Here is an 18,486-nt window from a genome sequence, read left to right on the forward strand (position 1 = left end):
TGGGGTAGCACATTAATTGGATGCAGGCAGTCCAACTGGGAGGGCTTGGCAGAGCTAAACAGAGGGCTTGGGCTCACAACCTGTTTCCGCGGCAAAGCCTCTCTGAAGATTTATTGCAGAAAGGTTCAGAGCACTTGGCACAAGGTAGATCCTGAGCTTCCTTAGCCCAGCTCCTGGGGAAGGTAAATCCAGAAGCATTTTGTATGCCTGGATTCACCTTGACTTGCATGCACGAGGCACGTACTGTGAGCTGATCCCCTAAAGCTCCTTCCCTAGTTGTAGGCACTGCTGAGAGCTCATCACAGCACCGTACCTATGAGCAGGGTGTTGCTGCTTGGAGCTGCAGGTCTCCTCGATGGGCTATGAGGCAGTGCAGGAGAAGCTGGCTTGCTTCAGAGGTTTAGTGTTAGGTGAGATGAATCCAAACCAAAATGTTTAATTATGCACTGTAAACTTGAAGCAATCCTGTAGGAAAGGCAGAACTACTGCCTGGGGTAGAATTATCACAGCTTCTGATTAGGAAAGGAAACTATTTACTGAAGTCCTTGGAGTGGCTGCTTTCTTGCCTCGAGCTGGCTGCTCTGGGCATGGTCCTTGGGGAAGAAAAGAAGCAGTCTCTGTGCTTGGAAGTGGGCTGAGATTTAATGCCTATGAGTCCAGCTAGATATTACCTTTGGATAAGAAGGTTTCTTGATCTGTTCTAAACCCGACTGATAATATCTGACCCTACACCAGGCTTCCAAAGTCTCTGTGGCAGCTGAATTAATTGCACAAAGCTACTGACAACAGCAGCACCTGCACAAGTAAAACTGACTGGCAATTCCAGTTAACAGCATCTGGCAGTTTCAATAGAAGTGTCAACAACCCATGCAAAGGTTATTGGAATTAAAGTGAATTACAGAATTGGTTCTAAAAACTTAATAAGCTCATGAACTCAGGAGACTGGATACAGGCTATGGCTTTAAAGCTGTTCTAGTGCATCCTTCTGGTAAAGGTTATCTCTTTGACCATCTGTGAACGTAGAGCACACAGAAATAAGGCTCTTGGCAATCTTTCCATTCACTATTTCTTTCCTAAAGCAATGTTATTCACAAGCTTTCTAAGAAGAGAAGCAAGTCGGCAGAGAGAAAAGGGGAGCATTGGTTATATGTGGTTATATGATATCTCTCATGCAAATGCTCAGATCGCTTCAAATCATAGGAATTTTGCCATGAATTTCAGGGACTAGACAAAAATTTTCCTTGTGAAGTCTGCATAAAGAAAAGTGCAATGCAACATTAAAAACAGTGACAGCTTTTCAATAGATTTAATTTTTAGATCAGGCACTGGACAATAAGCCTAACAACACTGAAATCAATGGGATTTTTGGATATGGTGTTAATAGGATTTCATCTACTAACACCATGCGTGCTCTCTACCAGATTCTGCAAACTTTCCAGTAGCCAAGCTGGTTTTAGTCACAAAATTACCCCTTTTCATTCAGAGGGACAACTGACATGACTAAGGGCTACTCAGGGATGGAGAAACTCTCTGAATCATCCTGTGTGCTTGCAAGCCAGGTTTCATCACTCATACCTCTGACCATTAAACACTCATCACGCATACTGCAGTACCTGCGGAGAAAGTGTTGATGTTTCTAGGTCAATCAAGCAGCTGGAGATGTGCCAGCAGGGTGAATAGAAACTGTCTTCTTTCTAATGTGATGACGACGGTGAATCCTTGCATCTGAGCATCTCACCTCTAAGCCAGCATTCCTGTTCCTACCAAAGGCCCTCCTGACTATCAGAAACACAGACTGAACTACGTGTGCTATTTGTAGGCTTGATGCATGTGCAAAAAAAGAACAACATTGTACTCAAAATCCTTAAGACAAACTGCAAACTTAATTAGAAGCAGAAGAGATGCACACTCCTTAGTGAGTTACTCCCTGATAATGGAGTGCATGCTCAGCTGCCTCCCAATAGCTCATCAATCTCCTATCTAAGGCTGGCATCATAAGTTTTTTCTATTTTTTATGTCAACCAAAGAACAGATTTATGAGTAAAGAGGCAAAAATAAGTAAAAGGAATGGAAATGAATTGCCATCCTTCATTAGGCCACTCACCTGGTCCTTTATGCAGACATGAAATACGCCAGTGCATAATCTTTGTTGCTTTATATGCTTGCTTCAGGGCATTCAGGCAACTGCAAACATTCCCTTTAGTGTTTCCCTTTGTAAACTGAATAGCTGAAACTTAAATTAGCATTTCTGACAGATGCTGCATGCAATGAAATGCCAGACTTCCTGGTGGGGGGAAGAAATGCCTCTTTCAACTGGGCAGCAGCGTGTTGGTAATTTGAAGGGAGGAGACCACTGACTGCTGCTTTCTGCCCGTGCTTTGACCCTCCCGTTCTCTGTAGCCTTGGGCATGTCACTGAACCTTTCCCTGCTGGTTTCCCTTTCTGTAAAGGCCCAGGATAAAGAGCTGCTTTCCCTGCTGCCTTCCACTGCCAGGCCCTGTCTCTCTGGGGCCTGCCTGGCTGTCAGGACACGTCCCAGCGCAGGTACCAGCACGGCTCGCCCCATGTCCTGCACCCCTGACATGCACTGCTATTTTTTGCATGCCGTTATGCTCTCTATCACAATGCTGTCACCTGAGGAAGGACCCCAGGATGACAAATAAGTCCAGTCTCTGCTGTGAGATTGATTTAGTCCCTCCTGGCCTGTCACTGCAGGATGTATGGCAAGCACGGCCCAAGCAGACAAGGCCAACCTGGATCACGAGCAGGCTTAGCCTGCCCTCAGAAGTTGTGTGCATGCAGGATGGCTTCTCAAAGTCTTCCAGAACTCGCCTGTGCCAAAGCTCACACAAAGATGTTGGCTGAGGATGGACTTGGGGGCTCAGGGAGATGGTGGGAGCTTGGACCCAAACACGTCCTCACAGACACTCTGGATGCCATCCTACCAGAACAGACCACTGCAGCTTCAGCTCAGCAGTAATAACTGATACCAAAATGTGGCTTCTTGTACTAGCACTGAGACTGGATATCCTAAATAAATCAGTAAAGAAGCTTGTGTTATCGGACACTGTTGTAATACAACAGCAGAGGCATTTAGATCTTAGACATAATGTGAAGAAACATGGCACTTTCTGAGAGCATTTATTTACATAACCTCTCTTACACCTCTGGTATTGCTAAAGTAATTCCCAGCTCACAAAGTAATATCTTTTTTTTTTTCTTTCTTTTTTTTTTTTTTTTCTCCTCCAAATCTTTATTCTTTGGCAGTTCTATATTCTTCTGGCCACTGTCTGCTGCAGTTGGTCATGCTGGACTGTCAGCAAGCAAAGGGATGGCTTACAGAGGAAATGAAGTCGCTTTCACAGTAAAAGCTTCAGAATTTGGCTCAGATGATTTCTGTATTGCGTATCATTTCTAATCTTTTCTGCACAACATTTGGAATAATCCCTGTAAGGATTACTTGGATTAACAAGATTTACATTAGTAGTAATTACAGGTTTGTAGTTCTCCCAAAGACATATTTTACATACTAAAATAAGAACATTTCAAGTGTCTGCTTGGAAGAGGCAGCCCAAATAGTGCAAGTACCTCAGTCTTAATAATATTGCCTAAAAGACTAATACATGTTTTTCCCAGTAGTACCTGAAACAGGGGCCCCCACTGCATTCAGAAGGTTGGAAGTGGGGAGTTACTCCAGAAGGATGAAGCCGGTCACTTTGGATTTACCTTGTACTGCTAAGAGCAAAACTGATTGCTGATGCAGTCCAGCACCTGGTACAGAAGCCCTAATGAAACCCTGTACAAAAGCCCTAGAGGGTCTACAGGGTATTATACAGCATAATAGAAATGAGTTCAATTTTTCAGAAAAATGGGTAAAAGATCCCAGCAGCATTATTCTCCTCTTAGCACTGAGTTATGTGTCCCATCAAGTGTAGCTTTGGGCAACAAGGTGAATAACGTAGTGATGTCATATTGCTTAGACACCTGATAATCGTACTATTTGTAAAGTTTACCAAGCATTAGCAGAGCTGGAGGAAGAAAAGCAAAAGCATATCCATAACTTGCTCTTTGCTGCTTTCATAGCAAACTCTTCCTAAACAAACTGAAGACCTAACTGGCCTTGCATAATGGGGAAAAAGAGAGAAACCTCCTGCTTCCCTTTGAAAATTCTGCTTCCCTCTGAAAAGTGCATGGAAAAGCCAGACATTGGAAAAATTCCTGTAATCTGCCTGTGTCCTTCCTCTCACCAACTGGTAGTGGCAGGCAGCTGATAGGAAGAGTAGTCCACCAAGAATAAACTATATGTGACAGTATTTTCAATGACTTTTAGAATTTTTTGAGAGTTGGGATAAAGTCATTATTGTGTAACGTTGTCAGATTCTCTGATCTCCACAAAAAACACAAACTGTATCCATAACACTCGAGAACACTTTCTATTTGCAATAAGAATTTGCATTCCTAAGATGTGCCTTAAAAAGGCAGCAGGCTGCTGTTCAGAGCCAGCTGATGGGAGCGTGCAGGGCTGCCCAATGCAAGTGCATGTTCACTAATGCTGTGTTCCTGAAGAACTGAAGAACAAATAAGTGGAGAAAATAGTTCCCAGAGATCTTTGGGGAAAGTTTCAAGGACACTGCAAAGCTAACAGCTAGAGCAGCACAGTGCCACTGGGGATGTTAGTGCTGGAGCCATGGTCAGCAGTGGCTTTTTGCTGAGTGACCTGGAGTTCTGAATCAGCTCGGCTCAGCCCAGCAGTGACACGGGGACCCTCAGGCATCATTGTTGTCTTCTGCCCAAGAACCTCAGAAAGACTATGAGTCCTCTGTCCCCAGACTAGAGGGAGGAGATTGTTATGAGCTTGGCCAGGTGAAGATTTAGGTGCTTTGCTGTGGGAGCTGCTTGTCCCTGCTCCTTTACGTAAGGGTTGAGGAACATCATGGAGAGCTTCTACTGGGTTGGCTCAGTGCATTCATTCTGTGTTCATGTTTTGAGGCTGCTGTGATATTGGGACACTTATCTGGATTACTGCAGGGCTGCTTGACATGCCTCCTGGCAAAGAATAAGATTTTCAGCTGTGCTGCTGAAAAATGTATATATTTTTTTTCTTTTTTAAAGACAGGGCTAATAAATGCAAAGCAGACGGGGAGGTGTCCTTCTCACCTAGCAGAAGCTATTCCACCATCTGCTGAAATGCACAGTGGGTCGCAGCTTGTACAGGAAAGCCGTTGTCCTCTCACGCTGTCTGGACTTGGTGGGCAAGAAGGACAAACATCTTATTTACTCTGTGGATAGCAATTTAGGGACCAAAAAGTGAAAGGAAGTATCCAAAGTGAACTTTGGCTATTTCATTCTCAAGGACAAACAAAACTAATTTTGCTTTCAGGCTCAGACTGCCTGGGTGGCTGTTTCCAGCACAGACAACAATTTTTAAAGAAATTTCTTGAAGCAAAGATTTTAATGACTTCTCAACACCATATCACATCCCTTGGATTTGCATCATTTGAACCATATTTTTGGAGGCAATTTTTCAAAGCGGTGCACAGCACTTTATCTGCATGAATGCCTTCGCGTGAGTGATTCATGCTTCTAAACTTTGGATGTACAAAAGGGGTCCAGGCGTTTGAACAAAAAACGTAACACATTTTTCTTCTGCTTCCAGTGGTTCATCTGGGAAGGGTCAGCGTGTCGTTTGGTCAGGAGAAAATCACACAGCTGCTTTCATCCTTGCTTGGGGCAAAGACCCCTTGGACCATCCCAGCCTGCACGGTGCTGTGCTCTGCAGATTAGGCGGGCTGGGGGGCTGCACCCCAATGAACCCCACATCTTCCATCTGTGTAGGGAGGCTCTGGGACTGAGCAGGATGCAGTGCACTGACCTGATGGACCTACGGCTCATCACATCCTCACCCTGCCCGGGGAGCTGCCTTGGAGGCTTCATTAAATTATTGCTCTGCAGGAGGGTACTGGAGAGCCTGTGGCTGGAGATCTGCCCTTCCCTCTGCCTTCACCCCCCTTCTGGGCTATGCCAACAAACTGGCCTTTGCTCTGACAGCTCCAAACAAAAAGGAAATCTAAGATAGTACAGGGAGGTTTCATTCACCATGTAATCATGTCCTAAAAGAAAATAGCCCTCTTGTCCTGGAGATGGATAAATTAAATAACTCTCCAATGTTCTCAGTTCAGTGTTCAGCCGGAGCATTTAGAACCTTTAAAACAACCAGGGAAGCCATCTGATTTCACTGTGTCAGTAACGATGCCGCAGCTTTGAGAAATTAATTTCTCCCCCACTGCATGCTCTGTTTGAGAAATGATACCACATCGTGAGAGACTGCACCAAGCTTCGCAGATCACATTGCATAACAGGATGCTGGCTAATGATCCAAGATAATAGAAGGCAAAAGCTGAATACATTTTTAAAAATCATCACATGCTACAAACTAATGCCGGTACTTGGTACTGCGCAGGAGAAGGGAAAGTGCTCTAAATGTGCTGCCCAGATATTCCATCAGGAAGAATACATTTTAATAATCTAAATCAGAATGATCTATTCCAGCTTTTCAGTGAGGGGATCAATGAAACACCTTGGGCTGGATGCTCAATGGGTGTAAATCAGCAGTGCTCCATCGGAGGCAACGGGTCGTTATTTCTTGCTGCTGGAAGAGGAAACTCAGAGCAGACACAGTCAGCAGTTAATAAGTCCTCTAGTCCCGAGCAAGTGGGACTTGCAATGCTGGCGTCATTAACATCAAGCAGAAACCTGCCCTCACTGTAGATTAATAGCAATCTTCCCATCAAAGCTCCCGAATACCTACAGCAGGGACCCTGGGTGAAATCCAGCCGGCATCAGTTAGCATTAGTTAAATCAAACCGCTGGGGCTTATTACGAAGGTTAAGCTCTGCAAGAAGGACGCTGTGGATTGTGTAAGCACTGACGCACCTCCCCTGACCTTGCTTCGCGGCTGGTGCCGCACGTTTCTGTCTGACACCACCGACCAACTTCACTGCAAATCCGAAATTATGTGGAAACCCTGTGATCTGCTTTCCAGCGTCTGGTGATGATCTCTCTTTTACAAGGCTGAACGTGTGGAAATCAAGAGTAGAGGACAAGGAGAGGAGAACAGAGGGACTGCGCTGCTCGATAAAGCAGCCCAGTCTATTTTTTGCCCTTTTGCAGTTTTGTTACTCGTGGCTTCTTAGGTGAATGGATTTTTTTCCTGTTCAGAATAATTCTCAGATTTCTTACCAAAAAAAAAAAAAAAAAATCAAACAGGAGTAGATTTGTTCAGTTTTCTCCTGGAAAAATTTCAGAGTCATTAAGAAACAGAAAGAATACATATGGCCAGCCATATAGCAGGCATAATAACCAAGAACAGCAGGGGAAGAAAGTCAGACTGCGCTGCCTGTGAGACACCCAGGCCTGTTTGGAAACCCCATGTCCAAGCAGCATCTGGTCAATTACAAGAAATGCATCAAATGAAATTCAAACTCATTCAGAAGTGAATTAAAACAGGAGGAAAAGAGAAACATTTGCAAAGAATATCATTGCAGTGAATAATTCAGACAATACTATGGTGAGCCTTTAAAATGCTGCGCAAACATTTGCTCTGATTTCATGAACACGGGGCTGCCATGGTACCTGTCCTCTGGGGCCACTGTGGGGCTTTGTGGTGACCTGATCTGAGTGGGGAACACGAGCACTTTGTGCACAGAGCCAAGTGTGTGCAGCAGGAGGTAAGGCTGCCTCGTGGCCTCACGCAGGAAAAACAATAATTCCCGTGGTCATGACCAAGGCCAGGGGCGCCGTCGTGTCACCTAGAGGTGCCATCATGTCACCTAGAGGTGCCTGAGCACACACATCCCTCCTGCTCGCCTGGGGAGCTGCTCTCTGTGACAGCCCGCAGGGGTTCATCACCTGCAGTAGCCATTAGATTTGATGGGCAGCATGCAGACAGCAAATGGGGTAATTGGAGTCAGCGGAGAGGGAAAAGCCTGGATGGAAATGCTTTTTAATGAGGTCTCGAGTCATAGAACACAGCTGCTTGTGCCATTCTCCTACCCGCTCCTGCATTCCTGCGTGTCTTTGAACTCCTGCAAAGCCCAGAAGCCCACGCTGAAAACTGAGCATCTCTTTGAGCACCACCCTGCGCGTGTCCTGTGCCTGCTCAGCAGGGAACAACGAGAGACCCCATCAGCACGGAGCGGGCAGACAACAGAGGCACTCAGCAAATAGGTGCTTAGTTATAATATTCCCTCCAGTGCCTATTTCTGTGTCTGGGGTCAAGTGCAGAACCACGTCTCCTGCACCGCAAGCTCATTAGCCTTATTTCATCTCTTCAAGGGCTGGACACAGATCCTGACATTTAGCGGGGAGAAGCAGATCTTTGGTCCAAGCCTGAGATTAATTGTTGGCGTTTCTCTCCCCTTCCCCCTTTGATGTGTGTGAAAATACATATATTTGTGTACGTCCATTAGGGGGAGGTGAGCAGGAGAGCAGCCCAGCGGGGGGACAGCCCGGAGCTGCAGAGCACAGACCCCAGTGCTGCCCCTGGGCACCAGCAGCCTGCTGACTGCTCCTAATGAGAGAGCAACAGCACTGGAGAGCAAGGTGAGGTCTGCAAAGCCCTTCTGAGAACAGGAAGCATCAGAAAAATCATTTCTCTCTGCTTCCCTCTGGCATATGGCCGTGACAAGGTCCATCTCGTTGCTGTGTGCATGCAGGGAGCCGACACAAGCAAGCAGCAAGTGCTGTACACAGCCTTCCTGACCTTAGGCTTTATGTTTGTTGCCTTGCTTTTGTTGCCTCTTACTATTTTCGGTGGTGCAAAAGGGAGCACTGGGGGCATTTAGGCTATTTTTGATGTTTGCAGCAGGGTGGATGAGTGCTTGCATGGATTTGCAGAAGCAGGCAAGAGCCAATTGCAGCTCAAAAACCCAAAAGCAACTAAAATGGTTTCATCACTTCAGTCACCTGCATCATACTTAGGCAAGCAAAGGCAAGAGAAATTAATGAGCAAGCACAGCCTGAGAGCCTGGCCCTGCTGAAAGCAGTATGAAAGCAGCCCCGCTTCAATGGGTGCGGGATGTCTGTGGCAGTACGGCCCATCTGCTTGCTTAAAAGCGGCCCCAGTTTGCAGCCCTGTGCTCGAACCCAGTAACCAGTAAGTAAACAAGCCAACACACCAAACCCACCACCCCTGCGGCTCTGCCAGCCCATCCAGAAGGTCCCCCAGCCCCGGCCATCCCCTGACTGAGTGGTACCGAAATGCCGCTGAGCTATATGCAGTCCGAGCTCTATTAAACCCTTAGCCCCAGGGACGTGGGATGCTCCACTGCGCTGCATAAGTGATGCTCTGCGGGAGGGACTTGGCAGGGATTTCCAGGGCTGAGGAGCAAGCCAGGTAGGAAACAGCACTCTGATTTTCCAAGAGGAGTTGAGAATTATACAACACAGGCTTCCCCCGAGGAGGCAGAAAGAGCAGGACATATTACTCTTTCGTAGGTCTGTAATTAAGATTTTTCCTCCTTACACATCCTGCTGGGTTCCATCCTGCTGACCGTGTCCTCCCATCCCTGATCTGCTCGTGGGTTGCTGCTGCATGGCCCTGACAGCTTGTAAGTCAAATGGTGCCTTCAAACGCAGCATCGCTCCCAGGAAAAATCCGCCTCACACAGCACAATAGTGCCAGGTGTGATCTTTCCCCGATAAAACATGGTTTATAAGGGTTTGATGCTCTCTCAAATGGAAAAATTCAAAATGTTGCTGGAGGAACTGAGGACCTAAATCTTCTAATGAGCAAAAAATTTATCAGTACTGCTACTACAGCAGGCAGGAAGACATCGTCAGACAGTAAATCTGTCGTGGTGGTTATTGCCATTTAATATTGAGTCAATATAAGTAATGTCTTGGAGTCTTTCCACACAAACTGATAAAGCAGCCAGGACATGGGCTGCTCTCCAAGCAGCGAGTAGTTTGAACTTGAGATTTCTGTAATAATTTTTCTCACTCGGTGCTGAGGAGGAAAGGGTAAGTTTCAGGGGGCAGGAATTAGCTGGAGGGCTGGGTTGAAGTCTTGGCTCTGCCTTTGGCTTCCTGTGTGACCTTGGGCGAGTCACTGGATGGATCTGAGTTGCTTTGAAAGAGAGATTGCACTTCTGCCACCCCCAACTAAGTTATTTCAGGATAGAAATTGTCTGTTACTGTGGTTTGTATGATCTCAGCTTGATCTGAGATCTGGTGCATGTCTTGGACTAGAGCATAGGAAACATTGCGGACAAATATATATTCCATAAAATTTAATTTGTGAGATTCATTTAACACAGACCCTAAGTCTTGAATTAATTCAGGAAAATCTGGTGGTGTTGCTGGTAATGCCATAGTTTTGTGCACACAGTCCCGGGAAATTGATTTGAATATTGCGGCACACTGCGACGCACATCCCCACATCCAATCTTCACTCCAGAAAACCCAACCCAGGGGGCCAAATCCCATACTATCATATGGATGGGGGTAAGATCACCCTCCTTCCACTCAAGTTTCATGTATTCAGCTGATTTTTTCTTATATTTTCCCAGCTGTGTTTCCCTGGAGAAGTGGAGGGAAGGCGTCCAAGCTTCTCTCATGCTCCCACAGATGCCACTGGGATGCTGCGCTCAGCCCCAGCCTGCTCCTGAAGCTTGGACTGAGCAGTGACAAGGACAGGGCTAGACTAAGATTTTTCTTTGTTTCCTTACAAAATCTTTGCACTTTCTTTTGTTCAACATGTGTTCCAGCTCGGCACAACAAAGAGCTCTTATGGGTTAAACACAGCACCCAGATAAAACTGTCCCAAAAGGAAAACAGCCTGAATTTGGCTGGTCTGAAAAAGCCTCAGTCTAAGGTTTTCACAGAGGTATTGAATTGATGTAGCAGTTTAGAATTTATTTAATATTTATATATTCATGCCTAGCATCCAAATAGGTCACGGCCCTATTGTGCCAGGGGAGACAGATGCATTCGCATGTGCAACATCTCCAGCACATTTTGAAACCACTGATGTTACCTCCAGGCTGGGACTGCAGTCGCCAGCACCCTCCTAATGGGGAAAATGGGTTTTGAGCATATTTCTTAATGCAACAAAAACCCTTGGTAGAAGAGTTTGGATTACACAGACAAATGAGTTTTCTCTGAAAGTCTGTTCTTGAAGGCTTTGTTTCAGGCAGGGAAGTCTTCAGAATTGGTGGCACTTAATTCCTGCCTAAATGTAACCCAATGCTGAATGGACCTTGGACCCAGGCACTCTGGTATTTGGGGCTGAAGCTCAACATTGCTCTGGGAACTGTGCAAAGAAGTTTGGTGAAGTCTATATTTCTCCTTTCCCTTCCTCCTGCCTCTCTCTGCCTGTGAACAGAAGTGCTCAGGTTGTATTTGTGCTCCTGTACGTGGCATGTATTACAGACTCCCATGTTTGTGTGTACACCCAGATAATGCTGGGCTCTGAATATTTGGATGCCAGTATGTCTGCAGGTTAATTTAGCAGCCCAGACCTCGGCGGCCCTTGGCTTGCTGGAGGCAGAATATGCCCAAAGGGAGCTGTGAGCACGCAAAAATCCTGGCAGAGGGGAAAGGGAGGAAGAGGGAAGAGAAAACAGCTCCGTCCCCAGCCCCTCTCTGCTTGCGGCACAGCAGATGGTGGAGGGTTACGAGACAGCAGTTCCTTGAGGCTTAGCATAAGCCAAGAAACAATAAAAGAAAGAGGAGGGGGGAGAGAGAAGATAGAAATGAGAATTTAAACAGATTGTCGTGTCACCATTCTATTCCTGCCACCTCAGCGGGAAATTAATCACATAATGTCATGTAAAGCAAAGCTGGCCCTGGAGGGCCCATCCAAAAACGGCTCTGCCTCGAGGGCACGTGTGAGTCAAACCTCAGGGGAGGACAAGGACGGCAGCTGGGGGGGGACCAGGGCAGTGGTGGCTGGGCTGGGAGGTGCGAGCAGCTCATACAGACAAAAATCAGGCTTGGATCTGTCCCATCAATGCATCCGATGGCTCTGAGAAGTAGATGAAAAGAGAAAGAGCTGCAAAGCCAAGCTGGGGAGGTGCAGCTCCCCTGGGAGCTGGGCTGTTGGCTGGGGTTGCAGCGGGGCAGGCAGGGAAAGGGACCAGCCTGACGGAGCCGCGGGTTAGCAGCGCCTCGGCATCACCGAGGAGTAAATGAACCGTTCTCTTAATTGCAAATTTACAGCCAAGATGGGTACAGAGGAGTCCATATTTCTTCACAGGAGTTGGATGGCCGCGGAGAGAAGGCTCCCTGGGGACATATCTGGGATGTGGACGGACGTTACCCATAAATACAGTGAAATAAGTTTCCCATTAGACTTAAATCCAGTGAGGCGGCATGAATCACCTTAAACATGCATAACTCTCCCTTATATATCACCACTGCTGAAGCATTAATTAACCCATAACCACCATCCCCAGACACTCAAAAAGATCTCTTTCTTCATCCTATCCCAGTGTAGCTGATGGAGAAAAAAAAAAAAAAAGTAAAGGTTTCTGGGTCAAACCACAGTCTGTGCGCTTGGCTCTGCAAAGAGCTGTGGTGAGGGTGCTCTGCTCTTCATCGGGGAGATAACTGAGGGCATGTGGGACTACATGGCCCGGGTAAAGGGGTGGCTTTAGGGGATCTACTCAGATCCTTGGGCTACTTGTGCTCAAGCACTTTGCCTGGGTGGTGCTACATCTGATAGCAGAACCTGGCAAGGCAGTAAGACCTGCTTGGAATATGGGGATTTTTCTTTTTCATTGACTGGTTTTATAAAACTCTACCCCCAAAACAAAAACAAAACAAACAAACAAACAAACAAAAAAAAAAACAACACACACACAAAGCACCTTGGCTTGCATTAGATTGCATGGATTGGTTTGAACTGGGCTTGCAGTCAGAGCGAGGCAGCTGAAAGAGCCAAGAAAAGCAAATAAAAGGTACAAAGCAAATAAAAGGGCTACTTAAGGTGGCTGCATCTCCAGTTGGAGCTCCTAGTATTTGTGTCTGTGCCAGGAGAATGAGAAGCCAAAAACAGAGAGAGAGAGAAAGAAAGAAAGGAAAGGAACAAAGTGGAAAAGAGAAATTAATCCTCAAGTAACTGAGAACAGGTGCTTCATTTGGGCACTTGGATGTGAATGTGCTGCAGTTGGATGCTCTATCGACTGGGGAATTCAATAAGCGAGGCTGGTGCACTTATGACAGAGCTCAAAGAATGAAACCCCATGTAAATTAACTGCCTTCCACCAGCCTGTGCTTTATTAAAAAGCACAAGTTGTCAAGGCACTGCCTTGAAGGTCACTGCTCCAGGAGCTTGGGCAAAAGAATTAAAACCTGAAGCTCCTAAATGCCTCGTGCAGCTCAGGGGATTTGAGTTGCAACCCTGTGTTTTTCCTTCTGCTGACAGGAGGCTGGTGACTGCCTGACTTCTGTGACGGAAACGTGCCTGCTCTGAGCCTTGGGCTGTGACAAGGGAAGGAAGAAAAAAAGAGATGGCCTCACCCAGCTGGGCTTTTTCTCTTGAACTGTGGCCTCTTTGTGTTGTCCAGAGGGAGATGGAAAGAGCCTTGGTACCCCTGTGGCATGGCGTGGCTGCTGTCTGCTCCTGCACAGCACAATGCTACGGCATCCCGGCTCCATTTGATGCAGGATGATGTTTCACAGAAGAGTTAAAAGCATCATGTCAAATATAATTATGAGACAATAACAGCCTATTAGTTCCAGTGCCTAATTTTAAACCTCAGACTGTCTAAAAACCGTCAGTCTGCTTTTAGAAGAGCTGTCAGTTCCTGAAGGTATAAATAAGAAGCGTAGAGAATGGATAATCTTTGCCTGCCTTAGGGCCAAATATCGTCTTCCAAAAAAGGTAAAATTCCCATTTCATCGTTTACTCATTGAGACTTTTCTTTCTTGCTAAATCTGTGAGACTCCCCCCGGGATGAGCAGCCTAACGTATGGGCTTTATCTGCTTTGCCTCAAATCCATTGTAGTTCCTTGGAAAAGGCAAAAACATCGTGGAGAGGCACCATGCAACAAGCAGCTCAGTTCATTCCTCGGTTATTCTCAATCTGACTGGTTTTTACTTCCTTTGAAGCACCCCCTCTGGCTGCTCATCACCCCGCACACTGCTGCCATTCGGGCTCCTGCACTCACCCTGACTTGTTCTCTGGATTCAGGCATGGGTCAGAACAAAACTCAGAGCAAAACATCCTGGGTAATTTGCAGGTCGAATTATCCACGGAGGAAAAACTAATTGGTCATGTGGGTATGAGCCGATACAAGGAGTTTATTGCTTGAAAATCTTTAGTTAATGTTATACACATGCAAATAATGCCTTTAAATGTTAGGGCGCTGTTTGGGTTGCCATTATAAATTGCTACACAAAATATCTCCCCACCCCCACCGCGTGATGCAGAGTTGATTATCGTGTGTATGAATGATGCATCAAAAGCACCTCACATACTGAGTCAGGGTATCTTCCACTAATGAAGTCCCCAAAGAAATGCACCACAGACCTTCTGAGCTGCGATATTCTGATGGCTCGGATATATCAGAGATAGCTAAAATAGCGTTAGATATAAGATCTCCCTAGCAAAATTCTCCAAAGAAGCACACGAACATCAAAGAGTCTTAACTCTTAACTCCTATAAAATATTCTTCTATTTGGATTGATAAGAAATTAGGGTAGTGCCCTAGATACATAGCTAAGAGAACTAGTGTGGCTCTTGAATTGTTGTGGAGGCTTGTTTTTATAAAATTATAAACATATTGAAATAATTAATTTTTGCCTTACAAAAATACATCACTTTTTTATTTGCAAGTCTACAGCACATGGTCATAATATACTTGATTTCTCACTGCTGACCAAATACAAACACTAATAATGCTCAAGGGCTGCACATTAAATTGAATTGAAAAGTGCCTGCCTTTAGCTCTCTCAAGACTTTCCTGGCTGCTTTCTATGGTTAACTATTGGCTCCACTCACATAAATGAAACAAGCGAATTCTCTATCAGATCAGACCTTATCTGTTGAAAATAGACATAGTCACAGACCATTCCACACGATGAAATAAATTCCTATCTTCACTTCTTATCATGAAATAATTAGAATATTTCAGTTCTGCACCCTGAGTCATAAACAATGATGAAAAGCTAGTAATTCAATTAGAAATCAGCTTCTTTTTCTAATGAGCAGCAATATATTGTGATATCAGTATTCAAGCCTGGTGCTAAAAAGGAAATACTTGCAGGCTTGCTAACAACTTCACTGAGCTCTCTTGAAAATATGGACCTCTTGGTGCCCAGCCCTGAGGGTGGCTGAAAGTCCCTGAGTTCCTGCTCTGCTGAGGGCTCTGACTGAGGGCTCTGCTGAGGGCTCTGCTTCCTGCTCTGACTGAGGGCTACATATGGAAGTTAAATCTGGGAACTGGAAATTGGTTATGAAAAGATGTTTCAGTAGCAACCCCCGGTCCCTGGGTGCTTTGTAAAAATTCCTCCATGTCAAAGCTGGTGAAAGCTTTGGGGTGCCTCCGTGCCATCTCCTAGGGTGGCCACCAAGTGCCACAAAGTCAAGCCCTGTCTTCTGCTTGCCCCACGCCTTTCCTCCAAGGAACAAGGTAATTTGTGCCCACATATTGCTGCTCTGAGTATCTCCTCTCCCCAGAAACCTGCCCTGCACTGGGGTGGCATGGATGTGCCAGCTGAAACGCTGCAGGGAGTGTTTTGCTGTCTCACTGCCGCAGAGCCCCCATCGCTGTGTTTTAGCACATGGCACTTGAAAACAAAGTTATCAGAATAAACCTTTTAGCTATAAATTGCAGGTATTAAAGATCCATGTGATAATTGTCTTATCTGGCTCCAAATGTGCTTATGATGCTGAGAGAGAGCAAATTGGATTACGCTTGAAACAGGCTCTTCCATTTTCATAAATTACCTGGAAAAGCAGTGAGGGCTCAGAAATGCAGACGCCTTGTTTTTGACAGATTGTGATTTTGTTGAAGGATCTCGTGGAAGGGAACAAGCAAACAAACAAGCTGAGAAAGGTCTTTCTGGGAGGAAAGGATGGAGAGTTAAAAAAAACATGAACCAGCCCTGCAGAAATGCAGCAAAGCAACAGCAGAGGAATGTGGGGAATACTAAGTGACAGCGCACCCAACCCCAGACCTGGACAAATTCTGGGGTATGGTTATCAGCGAAGAAATGATCTGTGTCCCTCAGCTCATCTCAGCCAGGTTCCATGGGGTCAGGTTGTCCATGCTGAATTTCGTGTTTTTCCCTGGCAGTGGCACCTCCTTGCTCTGCCCTCCACAATGGGGGAGCCCACACATGCCTCTGGGTACAGCACCACGGACACCCAAATGGCAAATTTCTAAAATGCTGGTACTCATAGGGACCATGCCAGTTTTCAGCTGCCTGGGACCAGATGGGGCTGTAGCTTTTGCTCCCCATCCTCTGAAAGCCACTAGAAGCCAAATCCTTGGTGGTATAAAAAAGTTGTGCAAACCATACCTTATTTTAATGCTTAATTCTAGCTAGTTAGAGACAAATGGGAACGAAAGTGGCAGAAGATATGAATGGTGTTTTAATGTAAGGAAGCTCTTCCAAAATACAGCAAAGAATACAACATAGCTGTAATAAATATGAAAACTTTCTGGGCTCTGGTGTACATTAAATCTTGAGTGTTTGGTTAGTGATATTTACCATACTCCCGACACAGATGATTTTTTCATTTCCCCATCTTTCTTTCACTCTCACCCCTCTTTTTGGAGGAGAAAGTCTGAAATATGTATTTCAAAGCAGGTTGCTGAATTCATAAAATATGTTTTAAGATATTTCTCCACTCTTGTCAGCTCTTTGTAAAAACTCCTTCGTAAGCTCTTTGGAGACCCTAAGTGGATTTTCCTCCTGTTGGTTTGCTCAAAATGTTTATTTTTGAAAATTACTGGTATTAAAAAAAAAAAAATACAAACAAACCAAAAGCTTTTAGAAAGGTGAACTGAGAAAGGAAACTCAGACAAAGCTAGGAAGGGTTTAGCATTAAGGAATATACAGAAAATCCAGTGAGGCTCCAGTCTGGGTCTTCAGCTGGAAAAGCAGCTCTGGGGAGCCACAGATGGGTCTGTCCTGGAGCCAGATGTTACAAGCCAAGGTCAAGAGAAGCCTTTTGCAGTGGTCTTGGGAAACTTATGACCAAGGCTACATGTTTCTAAGGAACAGTTATTGCAGCAAAGTACTCTTTCTTGTGCCATATTTAGAGACATCCCTGAAGAGCCTCACCAGGTCGGGCTGGTCTCCTGGTGTCAAGCCTGCAGCAGCCAGAAGGGGTGGGATGAGGGAGGACTGGGCTGATGCCTCTTTCTTCTGCTCACACTCCAACTGTGAGAAGGGGAGCCAGGCTAATATGCAGTACTGAAATTTTACTGTCTTCAAGGCTCATCCTCCTAAAGCCAACTGCCTTCATTTTAGGGCAGTAAATTGCTGGCAGCACAGAATAAAGAGACTGAACTTTCTTTATTACTCTGAATTTTCTTTATGGGTCTGCCAAAGAGCTGTTTTTTTTTTTTTTTTTTTTCTTTTTTTCTTTTTTTTTTTTTCCCCCCATTCAGTTCTGGCTCTTTCTTCATGCTCCCTCCCTATTTTCTGCTGTTTTTAATTTGCCTGTGAACACAACCAAAGACTCGCATGTGGCTTGTTTCTCCCTGTCACCTGCACACTTACTCTAGACAAAATCATTGGCACGTGGTAGCAGTGTAACTGCCTTTGAACAGCTGAGCAAATACATGAGTTATTGCTGGCTGTTAGCAGTTGGGAGGAAAGAGAACAGCAGAGCCTCATACCTTTGGTGTAACTCTGTGCATTTATTAAGAATGTATATGAAAAAGGCACATTTCCCAGAGGAATAAACCAGAGTAAGAAGGGTCTTTTCCCACGCATAGCATCTGAACTGCCCCAGCATTGGTCTCTGAAAGTTTCTTTCCAGGCTTTTTGGCAGCTATGCTTGGGCGTCATCTCTGTAAAATATCTACTGTTCCTCTTTTTCTCTTTCCCACACACATCTAAAGCATCCCTCCCTCATCGTATTCAATAGAATCTTAGGGAAAAATCCTTTTACCACATCATTCAGGTTCACAGGTGTCTTGATGTGTGTCCTTCTTGGAGCAGCTATTTCTGCCTGCATTTTGGGGAGGGCTCCGCAGTGACCAGTGGCTCCCAATCCAATCCAATCCAATCCAATCCAATCCAATCCAATCCAATCCAATCCAAAAACCAAAGAGAAGAGGCCAAAGAGCTGACATGAGCTCCTAAAAGAGACAAAACCAGCAAGGAGAGGGTGCACTGGTTAAATCCTTGCACGTTTGCCTCATTCATCCCCCCTAAGGCAACATCTTTATTGTGGTCTTTGCTCCTACACAAGCCCACACATCATTATAGTTGTTTACATACCATCACTAGCAATAATAATAATA

The sequence above is a fragment of the Anas acuta genome, chromosome 12 (genome assembly GCF_963932015.1).
Source record: "Anas acuta chromosome 12, bAnaAcu1.1, whole genome shotgun sequence".
Lineage (NCBI taxonomy): Eukaryota > Metazoa > Chordata > Aves > Anseriformes > Anatidae > Anas > Anas acuta.